The sequence below is a fragment of the Leopardus geoffroyi genome, chromosome C1 (genome assembly GCF_018350155.1).
Source record: "Leopardus geoffroyi isolate Oge1 chromosome C1, O.geoffroyi_Oge1_pat1.0, whole genome shotgun sequence".
In the NCBI taxonomy this organism is placed as follows: Eukaryota; Metazoa; Chordata; class Mammalia; order Carnivora; family Felidae; genus Leopardus; species Leopardus geoffroyi.
This window is the reverse complement of record NC_059328.1, coordinates 72,120,100-72,133,475: the sequence shown is the minus strand read 5'-3', so window position 1 is coordinate 72,133,475 and position 13,376 is coordinate 72,120,100. Positions and strand designations below refer to the sequence as shown.

Sequence of the window (13,376 nt, the reverse complement as noted above, 5' to 3'; positions counted from 1 at the left end):
CCATGCATTTCCACATTCAGATGCCCAAGACTGGCTGGAAGGACACAGCCAAGAAGAACAAGTTAGAAATGTTATTTCTCTGTCCCTACGTATCAGAGAAAAAAAATCTCTCACTGCCATCCAACCTAAGTCCATAGGAGTAAATGCTCTTTAATCGGGGGGCCGGGGGGGAGATGCCTGAAAAAGTTGTGGCTGGAAAAAAATGTTTCAAACAGCATTTTTATTAGTCTCCACTGTGGGCTTATTGTGTAAATTATGTGTGAGACAAATGTGTGATAGACTCAGTGGTAATTACTTGTTCTCAAATGTTCAGTTAACCACGCCTCTTAATCCTACATACAGTAGCTTAGCACAGAATTAAATTCTGCCCTTTAGGCAGGATTAGCATTTGGAATTTCTTGTTTCTGTAGTTTAAATGTTTTTATCCCAATATTTGTACTTTTCCATTTAGAATAAATGCACTGAGTGTGTGTGGGGAAATATAAATAGCATGGAATTTTTATGATTCAACTCATCATCCTTATTGGTTTGCAGTTGATTTTTATGGATACTAATTTTTTTAAATTACTCATCTGTAATTAGTTACAGAAACAGAGAAAGAATTGCTAGACCACTCTCTTTCTAATGAATCTAGCATCATTTCTTTGCCAATAATCAAGATCTTTAATTTTATGAAGGAAAAAAAAATGTCTTTCAGCCTTTGCTCTCAAAATGCAGAAACTTTATGGGACAGTGTTATATAACATAATTAGGGAGAAAGGTTTTTCCCTGCTGTCATCTATAGCAGGAATGGGAGAAAAAATGTTGACCTAGTTAACGGGAATCTCTACCCCATATCAGTGGTAGTACTAATCTATTTATTCAACATCCATTAATGTTCACTGTGTGCCTAGAATGTACTAGAAGTTGCTATTTACTAACCATGTAAAAAAACTAAGACACGGTCTCTATCTTCAAGGAGCTTAATAAACAATTGCAATCAAACAGGACAAGTCTTATGTGGAAGTCTACACAAAGCATAGCAAGGCTTTAGGAGAAGAGTGTGAACTCGCTGGGGAAGTCAAGACTGTGGATTCCCATCTGAGCTGAGACCTTCAGGAACAGGAGTCTGCCAGACATCAGAGCCAGTGACTGAGCGATGGGGGGAAGGTATTCTAGACACAGAGCTAAGACAAATGCCTCACTGGAATCTTTGGGGCTTTATTATCAGTAATACATGGCCTATGACCCACCTCACAACTCACAGAGACATCAGTGTGAGACAACCCCACTGTGAGTCCAACTTTAAGCATAGCAGGAATCTGTTCAGATTGTCAGAGCAAGAGAGAGGAGGAGGTCACTGTGGCCACAGTATGGTGGGGAGACTATGGGAAAGCTGCCACAGTATTTGGGCAAACTGGGATGAGGCCAAATCTGGAACAACAGTAGAGCGAATCAGGGTGTGAGCGGTGATGAGGAGGCAGGGGCAGCAGGACCTGGGGATTGACCAGATGGGTCATGGGGCACCCTCTGTACTGTAAGCTACAAATCAGGACTGACTCAAATTTTCTGTTATGGTCATAGCCATCTACATCCCCTCCAATAAAAGTCAGGTTGAGCCTTTCATTCAAATTAGGCAGAAAGCTGAATGTAACCCAACAGTAGAATATTTTATGGCATTAAGCAGAATATTTTCAAAATAGATTGTCCTTTTGGAGGGGAGGATATTTGTCCATGTTAATCTATTAAATAATTACGTCTAACCCTAAAGAGATAACTCCACTTCCACTAACACTTCCAACAGAGAATGAAGGGAGGCTCACTCCTGGTCTCCATCAGCATTCCCTTTTTCTCTTTCAAAGCACTTCATAAATACTGGCTTCATACTTTACATTTTTACCAAGTCTCCATTGGAGCCAGCAAATATAGGGGAAAAGGTGATTATCACAGTCAGTGTAAATCTGTGATGTCAAATCTATTTTCCTGGTAGCCTAAATTCTATTTAATTGTGTATTGACATTTTTCTGTGCATATGTTCATGTAAATATCTACATCTGTTTTCCTAGCTCTTCAGAATTTGGAGAAGGAACTTCTCCAACCACCTTATTCTACACTGTTCCCCACATTCTGCTGGCAAGGCCTCTTCTATGTGCCTCATATAGGCCATTTTCTTATTTGAATTGTTCCTTCTTAGACATTTATGAACCTCTCCTCCTTCAGAACCTGTCTCAAAATTAAATTTCTCTCTGAAATGTAATCACTTTTCTGATTACTTTGTTTCTTGACAACATTTATGGACTGTATTAAATGTGCATACATGTTTCTGCTTAAGTCTTCTTAAACATTTTCATACATATTTTAGGCATTTTATTATTTTTTCTTTTTTAAGTTTATTTATTTTGAGGGAGAGAGCGAGCGTGCGCACTAGTGGGAGAGAGGCAGAGAAAGAAGGAGAGAATCCCTCTGTCAGCACAGAGCCCCATGTGGGGCCTGAACTCATGAACTGCAAGATCATGACCTGAGCTGAAGTGGGATGCTTAACCAACTGAGCCACCCAGGCACCCCTGGGCCTTTTCAAACAATATTATCCTTAGCCTATTATGAGTGTTCAATAGGTGCTAACTGATGGACAGAAAGTAGAAATACATTTTCATCTGTCTGCCCTAATTCTATGTTTACCTATAAAACCTTAGATTGTTTTTTCTAGAACCCAAAATACATGTACCATCAGGACAGCATCCCTATTTCTGACTTCTCCATGAAGTTCTTTAAAAAATTTTTTAAACATTTTATATACACAGAGAAGTAAAGAATATAACAAACCAGAACTTTAAAAGGCACATATCCTGGAGTACCTGGCTGGCTCAGTCAGTGGAGTGTGCAACTCTTGATCTTGAGGTCATGAGTTCGAGCCCCACATCGGGAATAGAGATTACTTAAAAAAAAAAAAAAAGAGGCAAACATCCTGTCATATATGTCTCAGACATTTATTTATACTAGAAAGAAAATATTACAGATATAATTACTATCCCTTTACAACCCTTTTTTGGCATCCATCCATTTTCCCCCATGTAAGTACAAATAACAAGTATTTATCTTTTTACTTTTTTTCTTCTTTAAAAAAAAATGGTTATACTGTACACACTTTTCTATAGCTGACTTTTCTCAAATACATCATTTGAACATCTTTCTATGTCCGTAATATGGCTCTATCTCTTTTTCACTGGCTACATAGCAGTGGTGGTGATAGCTAACATTTGCTGAGTGATTACGATGTGCCAAGAGTCTGTCACATCTTTAGTTTACAAGAACCACATGTGGAAGAAGCTCCATTTTGGAGATGAGGAATCTGAGGCTTAGAGGGGTGTGACAGGTAAAATAATGCCCCCCCCAAGATGTCTATATCTAAATCCCCAGAAACTGTAATGTATTACCTTACATGGCAAAATGGACTTTGTAGATGGGATTAAGGTTGAGACCTTGAGATGGGGAGATTGGTCTGGACTGTCTGGGTGGGCCCAGTTAAATCACTTGGGTCTCTAAAAGTGGAACCTTTCTTGGTTGAGTTAGAGTGAGAGATGATGACAGAAGCAGGGTCAGATGACACCACAAGAGATTCCATGCTCTGTGGCTGTTTTTGAGATGTAGGGGTCTATGTGCAAGGACCAGCAAGAAGACTCTAGGAGCCAGGGGCAGGCCTCTGCCAACAGCAAGCAAGGAAACCAAGACCTCAGTCCTACAACCACACGCATGGGACTGAGCTCTGCCAATACCTGAATAAGCAAGGAAAGGGATTCCCTCTTAGACTCTATAAGAAGGCCCCAACACTGTCAACACACTGCTTTTAGCCCAGTGAGACCCATATAGGAATTCTAACCTGTCAGACTGTAAGATAATAAGTTTGTGTTGCTTTACACCTCTAAGTCTGTGGCAACTTATTATAGCAGCAATAGAAAATAAATATAAATGGCCACAACTAATAAGTTGTAGTAAAATGGGAACTCAGGTGATCTGACTCCAGGGTGTGTGTATATATAGCTAAATCAGTATTTATTTAATCAGCTCATGTTAGTGGACATTTAGATTGCTTTCAATTTACAGTATTTCAGACAATGGGATAGTAGATTTCTTCATATCTAAGTAAGCTCTATGCACAACGTGGGGCTTGAACTCACAACCCCAAGATCAAGAGCTGCATGCTATACTGACCGAGCCAGCCAGGCACCTCAAAAGATTTTTTTTTAAGTAAGCTCTTGGCCCAGTGTTGGGCTTGAACTCATGACCCTGAGATCAAGAGTCACGTGCTCTACTGACTGAGCCAGCCAGGCACCCCAATTTCCTCATGTCTGTATTTTCAAACACTTTAATTAGAATTCCTATAGGAAAATTTCCTACGAGTGAAATTATTGGGTCAAAAGATAATCATATTAAATATTTTTCTAAATACTGCCAAATTGCCTTACAGAATGTTCCCAGTGCAGCTCTTAGACAAGAACTGAAATCAGCAGGAAAAGAGTGAACAAAAAATAGGAATGGATCTGGCTTATTGTAACCATTTCAGCAAAGAACTGATGAAGGGACCACGTAACTGAAAATGCCTTTCTCCTTCATTTTAAGCAGAGAACCTATCTGTTCCAGAAGAGTCCCTCTGGCTCTTTCTTTTTCATGTGTATTATGGATAAATTCATGTTGTGCTTTTATTTCTGGGTCTTGCTTTGGCCTTTGAGGCAATAAAGATTGACAAAAATAAATAGCCTTTTTAGTAAGTATCTCTTGTTCTAATGATCTATTTTAAAATGCTCTATTACTTCAGTTGAGGCTAGAGTTTCCCTTGTGCACAAATAGATACTTGAAAACAGTAATCGCATTTCATCAATTTTAAATGATAGGCTTCCCAGCAGGGTCCTGGAACCCAACTTTTAGAAAAAATTACTGATTAAAGAAAATTAACATAGCAACCTGTTCAAGTGTGTGGGCCTGTGATTAGCTGATATGTTATGGGAGTCACTGCAGCAGGGCCCCGTCAGGATTTAATGGTCAGTTCCTCATGTGATTCTATGTGAGAAAAAACCTCTTCACATTTTTCACATTAAAGGATCCTGGACTCTGAAAAATAAGTCTTTTTTGCTGGAGATAACTTTTACTTTCTTCGGCATCTTAATTCCATTCTTTTATCTGGAAAGTGGTCTCTGTCACTCTTGGCTGGTACCAATGCTTTTGTTGAGTTTATAGGTGGCATAACACCCTTTCTTCCCCCCCACCCTTCTTTTATCTCAGAACTTTGTTTTCTCTTGGAGATTTTGGTTTTCTCCTTAGGCTGTGATTTTTTATCTTCAAAGTTGTGAAATAATTTGACTCAATTGTTATGTTTGTTTTTTGCCCTTGTGCTCAGCTGCTAGATCCTGGGGCATTGTAATAAACATCCTCTTGGCTGTGAAATGGAAAGATGTCTAACTAATGATGTTCATTTATTTACTCATTTATTTTTGATTCATTTTTGCCTAGGAAACCAGAAATGAAAATCTGAATTCTGATAAATGTTAGGGTATTGTAATGAACAATAACACCTCTTATTTGTTGAACACTTACCATGTGCCTAACACTACTCATTTTTTTGTAAATGTGTTAAAGTCCTCAGGGCCATTCTGTGAGGTAGGTGCTATTATTATCCGCATTCCATTGTTGAGGAAATTGAGGCTTTAAGCAGTTAGACAACCCGCTGAAGGCTATATAGTAGTGAATGTAAAGCTGAGACTCAAACACAGGTTTGTTTGACCAGTCTGGGTTCTTAACCACTATACCAGAATGTTCTTTGGCATTTCAAATCATTTGTAAGCAATGCTTCCAAGAATGTTTTAAAACCAAAAAACCATAGCAAAAGAGCTACTTACTTTGTGGTGAAGTAGAAAGAGTATTGGGATAGGAGTCAAAAGGTTGTGTCCTTACTAGCTGAGCAAGTCCACAGGCAGGTCCTCGAGTCTTTCTCTAGCTCCTCCTTTGGCCTTTGTTTTCCCATCTGTAAAAGCACCAATCTTCTAGCATCCTAAAAAAAAAATCGACTTCCTCTTTAATTTCCCCTTTTCTAAGATAGATGAAACCTGCCACTCCGTCATTTGTGACAGTTAAGGCTGGTATCGGATGAGTCATTTGGCACAGGGCTACTTGTCCTGAAAAAGAAGGAAAAAGCAATGATTAAATGCCCTCCCCTCCACCTCAGCAGAGAGCAAAGCTAAGCATAATGACTCAAATTCAAAGCCTAGAAAATCTTGGCGGAAACAGGGTGGATATGTTCTGTTTCCAATTTTCTCTGTATATCCATCGTTGACCATAGAAATGTGGGTGAATGTGTGGCTCATCGTGTAATCATCAGCTCAAACTTGCTCAAGCTGTTGTCGAGTAATAATGCTACCAAGTTGTCTCTGTCCAGTCAGAAATGAGACCTAGCCATAGAGAAGACTTCCTAACTTTCTCAAGCATGTATCATTATCACATAGCTTTTTTCTACCCTATGTGTTATAGGCTGAATTGTGTTCTCTTCAAATTCATATTTTGATGTCCGAATCCCAATTTGTTACTGCCTTTGGGAAACAGGGCCTTTAAAGAGGTAATTAAGGTAAAATGAGGTCCTATGGGCTCTACTGCAGTGTGACCAGTGTCCTTATAAGAAGAGATTGGGACACACAAATACAGATGAAGGCATGAATGACCATGTAAGGGCACAAGGAGAAAGTGGCCATCAACAAGCCAAGGAGAGAGGACTCAGAAGAAAACAAACCTGTTAACACCTTACTCCTTGGACTACTAGCCTCCAGACTGTGAGACAATAACGTTCTGTTGCTGAAGCCACCCAATCTGTGGTATTTTGTTATGGCAGCACTAGCAAACTAATACAGGATATTTTAAATCCAGGACTGTTTTTAAGGTTTCTCCTTTACTTCTCAGAATATCTTCACCTTTATGTTTTTCTTTCTTTCCTCCTTTGCTTGAGTACAATTTTCTTACCCTAATAAGTCATACTTAGGTATCAAGCTTCATCCATGAACTGGGGTACAGACCTTTCACAGATGTTAACAGTGTTTGAAGAATACTTAGTGTTAGGTTACTCTTGACTGGTACTCTGAATATAGCTTACATTTCTACACCTATGTGAAATCCTTGACGCTGACTCACCTGTGTGTGTCACTTCTTAAGCAGATTATTTAATTTTACAACTAATATAATAAAACACTGAACTATGTACAATTGAGTTCTTATCCGTAGCCCAGGAGTGTTTCCATTTTTTCTTACTTCGTATCTCGGTAAGATGGCAGCAGCAGTGCCATCCATCTAGACTCAGATTCTCAATCTAAGAACTTAGGTAGTCCTCGTTCTTTCTTTTCCTTACCTCACACGTGCAACTCCTTATCCGCTTCTATTCATCCATCCTTTAAAATATCTAATGAGAAAGTATTTGTCATATTAAATTATAATATTAAATTTTAATGAAAAATATCAGTATGGACTCATGAATTAAAAATATACATGCATACAAGCACCACTATCTGTCCATCCTGGTTTTGTCTACTAGAAGAATATAGAAGCAATGATACCCCTTGAACAATAAACACATCTAGATCCACATTTTGGTTTCCATCGTTAACCTACTAAAAAGAACAATGATCTTTGGAGAAATCGCTGATTCTAGTTGTTGAGCAGGGAAACTACAAGGTGAACTTAGGATATCTTGTTATCCTAAGAACTAAGGAAATGCTCAGTGATTTATGGGGGCATGTTAAAGGGACACAAGAGCTAGTTTTAAAGGGCTTCCACTAGACAATTTGAAGATGACTGTAGTTAACTGCAAAACATTGAAAATATAAAAATCCATGAGTGTATAGTGATACCCAAAAAGTAATGGAAAGAAGAAGAAAAACATTTACATCATTAGAAGTAACAAATCCTTACTCTGAAATTGATAGTAAAAGGGAAAGAACTAAACATTTACTTTGTCTTTTTGGGAGAAATATGTATATCATCATCCTAGTTGATGAGGGAATCTTACCTTTAGAAAAGAATGCCGTAGAAGAAGTGATATTTGAAAGTCACTATTTTGCAACCCCCAATGAAATAATAATTCAGAACAGGATATTCACACAATGACAAAGTATCATCACACAGGTGACTTACCAATTGCAAAGGAGCAATCTGGTGGGTCACTAATTTGGCTATTCCAATAATGTGGGGTAACCTTGAATTGTATTCCTTTTGATGTGATCATTCACAGACTGATCCATCTGTGATGCAGATGAAATTCACAAAATCATTTATGAACTATTCTTGCCAAAAGTGTTAAACTCAATCTAATTAAGCCTTTAGACCTAACTTCAAATATATAGGAATTACAGGAAATCAAAGAACAATGAAATTACAGGAAACCTACAGAGGAATCTGTAAAGTGAGATATTCTATAAGGCAACTTTTTTGGATTCTTCCAAAAGTCATTATCATCAGGGGAGAGAGAGTAAGAAGACCTAACAACCAAATACAATATATGAACCTTGATTGACTCTTGGCTTGGTAAAAACAGCTAAACATTTTGGGGACAATTGGAGAAAATTTCCATATGAGTTATATATTAAATGACATGATATGTGATATTAAAAAACTAATATTAGTTTTCTTAGATGTGATAATGATATTGTTGTGATATACAAGAAAACTCTTATTTTTAGGTGATGCATATTTGAGTTATTTAGGTGTAAAGTGTCATGATATCTATGACTTTCAAAATACATACACACACACATACACACACCTACACACACGCATACACACACACACATATATATATACACATATATACATGTATATGTGCATACTGTTATCATTTTGCCATATTTGCTTTATTTTTACACACACGTATACGTGTATACACGTATATGTGTATATATATGTATATATGTGTGTGTGTGTACGTATATATATGTATATATATGTGTGTGTGTGTGTGTGTAAAAATAAAGCAAATATGGCAAAATGATAACAGTTGTTAAGATGATGTTGAATCTGGGTAGCAGTTGGTATTCATTGTACTATTCTTTCAATTTTTCTAGATGTTTAAACATTTTTATAAACAGTTTGGGAACATGTTTAAACCTCAGCTCCTTTTATGCCTCTGCCCCTTGCCTCCGTCTTCCTCACCACTCTTCCTACTGCAAGTCTTCATCATGTCTTTCTTGAACTATTGTGGTGGCCTCCTGAGTAGTGCCATAATTCGATCTAAATGCCTCCAAGTTATCTGCCAGAGTCTCCTAAAAATCAGCTGTCACTAATTTCCTACCCTGTCTCACTCTCCCCCATCACCCACATGGTAAAGTCTGAAAACACTTGGCAAGCAAGATTCCAAACTTCTCATACCACATTCTCATTCAAGGCATTTTCTTGCCACCTTGTAGCCTGTGCTCTGTCAGGGGTCACAACCACAAATGCCCATAGGGAGGGCTGGGAATAACACAATAGAGGGTGTGGGGTTTGGGGTGGGCTAGGGAGAAGAATCTCCCTCTAAAGGAGGTGGCTATTATTCAAGATCAGTTGAATGTGGGCCCAGTGTTGCTAAATCTTTGAGTTTCCAGTAAGTCAAAAACAAAGGTTTGTGTACAAATTCTCCCCATTTTAAACATGGACAAGTAGTTTTTAAAAAACATTCTGCAGACTTAAAAAAAAAAAATTGTGGGCTGCCGGGCATGACTCCTGCATGACTGAATGCTCACTTTTTGGCATCGACCTCTGTGTTATTCTTCCTTCTCCTTTGTCTAGAATACTTTCTCCATCCTTTGTCAACGAAATCCTGTGTATCTTCCAAAACCCAGCAAGCAAGGCCATTCACCTTCCCTCACTCCCTCAGGCAGAGCCACTGCTCCTTCTGTAGAGTGACCTTTTGTACAAACCGCCATTCTAGGACTTGTAATGGAATTACATATTTGATTGTCTTCTTCCACTGGGTTCTGAACCCTCATGATTAACAGCCACGTTTTACTTATTGTCTCCCTAGTGCTGCTCCTGGAGTCCTATATATTTCAGCATCTGATGAGCATCTGTTGGTTGAATTGCCTCTTAAAAGTAATGCTATAGAAGAATTTAGGACATAGCTTCTACGGCATCCAGTTGGAAATGTACTTAAGAATGTCTATGAATCAATAAAAGAAAAATTATTGTTATATCCCAAGTAAGGCTGTCTTCTGAGATCATTTGTCTATCGCAGGAAATCAGGTAAACACATTTAGTTTTTTTAAAAAAAATTCTGAAAACAGGATTCTTTCTGACTTTTTAACCCAAGAGAATGATAATAGGGTTTTAAGGATTGCCTTTCAAAGGTAATCTTGGCTAAGATCAGGCCAATGAGTCTAGGCAGCTTTGGCAACCTATAAATGCTCCAAACCTGCTCAAATTCTTGTAAGAACTGAGTGGTGAGGTGTGTGCTGAATCAAGTCACCGCCTCTTCTTGGGACATCAATTTTTATCAGTGCCCTACATACCCAATTCTCTCCTTCTTGTCTCTTTCATGGCTTTCTTTCCTGCAATGCTTGCTTACTTTTATTCAGCATTCCTTTCAAAATCCAGCTGAAAACTTACTTCTTCCAAGGAGTCTCTGATAAGTGCCCCCAGCCTTAATTGCTCCATTATGTTATATTCTCCATTTATTCTTTATGTTGGGTATGTCATATTCCACTGTAGACTATATAATTAGAATAATTATGTTAAGAATAATATAGTAAGAGTCATTTGAAGACCATTGTTAAAATAATAGCTTCCTAGACTCTTCCCTGGAGATTCTGATTTGGGGGGCCAGGCATGGAGATAAGTACAGGTAATTTGTATTTTTAACAATGGCCACAGCTAATTCTTAACATCAGGCAACTTTGGGAAGCATTAGCCTCATCTTTACAAGGTTGGATTTGGAGTCAGACTGTTCAGGATTTCAGGCTGGGCTTTTAGCCTTGTAGCTCTGTGCAACATTAGACAAGTTACCGTGTCCAACAGCCATGTATTTTTAATCCACAAAATGGGAATGATAATCATTATTATAGTCCTGTTCTGGAAGAATCAAATGATTTATGTAGAACATTAGCACAGTGCCTGGAACATTCTAAGAGCTCAGTAAATATTGACAATTATGGTTATATTTGCTTTTAATTTGCCTGGTTATGTAAATAGGAGTCAAGGTTTGGATGATGGTTTCTTTGGTTCTTCTGTAACACTGTGGTGATTTAGGGTAGGGTGACCCAGAAGATTTTATACTAGCCAAAGACTGTTGTCAAGAGCCTGCCAACTTTTATTGCCCCAGCAAGGTATCACCCTTTGTTCTCTAATTTTACCTGTCATCTCCATTAAATTATAGAAAGGTCTTTGAGGCCATTGACCTTGTCATCTACTTTTATCACGTAGTAGATCCAGATCCTGCATGATGGGCTATCAACAGAGAGAATTATCTGATAGAACACACACTTATTTCCTGGAATTATAGAACCATCATTTCTTATGTTACAACAGCTCCTAGTATGTCTTGGGGTCTTCTACTCCTGCTCCTTTATGATTAGTCCCTACACAGCAGCCAAAGTGATCACTTAATAGTGTGAACACAGAATGTCATTCCCTTTGAAATTTCCCAGTACTTCCCACTGTATTTAGAATAAAATCCAAACTCCTTACTGTAGCTTTGAAAACACTACCTGACCTGGGCTGGGTTTTCTGTCTGACCTTATTTCCTGTCATTCATTACCTGGGTTATTACGTCCCTATAAATTTGCTGTCCCCCTGCCTGGACTGTCTTTTTCCCTAGATCGCCATGTCATTCAGCTGAGATGTCACTTTCTCAGAGACCTTCCTGTACCTCCCTATCCAATATTTTTCCTCTCATTAGTTTCTGTCCCATTATCCTGCTTTATTTTCTTCAGATCACTCACTACTATCTGATATTATACTTACTAGTAACTGTTATTATTTGTTTATTGTAGCCTCTGTGAGATCAGGCATCTTGTCTATCTTATATTTCTAGCACTGGGGACAGAACCTGATACATTTCATGTTCTCAGTATATATTTGGCAAATCAATTAGTGAGACCTAAAGAACATCTATAGAGTTCAGTAGACTTCAACTTTTTAAAGCAGAGGACTCGTACCAAACCATAATATTTGGTTTTAAATTATTAATCTGTGTGTTTATTTAGTTCTTTCCTGACAAGCAATAGGATTCTATATACACAGCAAGTTCTAGCAAATACTTAGCAGTTTAATGAATCTTTGTTCAACAAGAGCTACCACCAGGGGGAAATCAATCCTCTGACCAGTAGCTGTAGATGGTGAGAAAATCTGGCTGGAGGAGAAACAGGCCCAACCTCAGGGGACAAGGGCAGGCAGGAGGCCCTGAGTGTTCTGGCAGCCCAGCTCCTCCAGGGCTTCCCCTCAGCTCTGCAGAAAGAAGCAGTAGGAAGCAGGAGAGGTAGGGCCATCATTTGGAGCATCCAGAGGAGAAGCAACAAGATAGGGCTCTTTAATGCCGGCCTGGACTGCGGAGAAAAGCTGGAGCAGCCCTGGGCCAGTGGCAACAGCACTGAAGAAAATATGGCAGCAGTGGTGGTACCAAAAGGACAATATCTCAGAGAGGTACTGACCTGTGAGGCTGCCTCCCACCAGGATTAAACCATAAAGGATTGGGAAGGAGGCAATGAATGCAAGTGGCAGTGAGGAGGGCCCTTGACCCCTCACCCTTTCCCAGGTGACAGGAAAGGGTTCGGGTACTTGGCATTCCAATAGTTAAGTATGTGTGATCTCTGACAGAACTATTGGTTTTGTTGTTATTTGGGTTTTATTTATCTTTCAGTATCATCTTCAGGGATTAAACATATGCAGAGATGACAGAAATGTTAGGGTTAACAAGCAAGGACTTTAAAATAGTTTTTATAAATATGTTTAAGGATTTAAAAGAAAATAAAGACTCAACTGAATAGAGGAAAAGTCTCACTAGAGAAATGGAAACTATAAAAGAAAACTAACTAGAAATTCTAGAACTGAAAGTTATCTGAAATGAAAAAATATCACTAGATGAGCTTAACAGTAAATTGCATTCTAGAGACAGAAAAAAATTGTGAACTTAAAGACAGCAATATAAATTATCCAAACTGAAGCACATATAGAGAAAAAAGACTAGAAATAAATGAGCAGAGTCTCATTGACTTGTAGGGTAATATGAGGTGGCCTAACATCTATGAAACTGGAGTCTCAGAAGGAGAGGAGAGGGTGACTGGGATAAAACATAGATAGATAGATAGATAGATAGATAGATAGATAGATAGATAGATATAGATAGATATAGATACATATATCTATATAGATATATATCAAGAAAAAGCTGGAAAAAA

At 38.4% G+C, this 13,376-nt stretch overlaps 1 protein-coding gene across 12 annotated transcripts in view; it reads left to right on the top strand.

Moving 5' to 3' along the window:
• The window catches only part of DDAH1 (dimethylarginine dimethylaminohydrolase 1), a 246,140-nt gene that overhangs the window by 59,592 nt on the left and 173,172 nt on the right, over window positions 1-13,376 (top strand). For 4 of the 12 annotated variants that reach the window (XM_045478105.1, XM_045478114.1, XM_045478112.1 and 1 more), the window contains exon 2: window positions 10,010-10,227. The exons of the other annotated variants lie outside the window; for them this stretch is intronic. The gene's annotated coding sequence lies outside the window, so the exon portion shown is untranslated. The remainder of the gene's footprint in view (window positions 1-10,009; window positions 10,228-13,376) is intronic. 12 annotated transcript variants of the gene reach the window in all.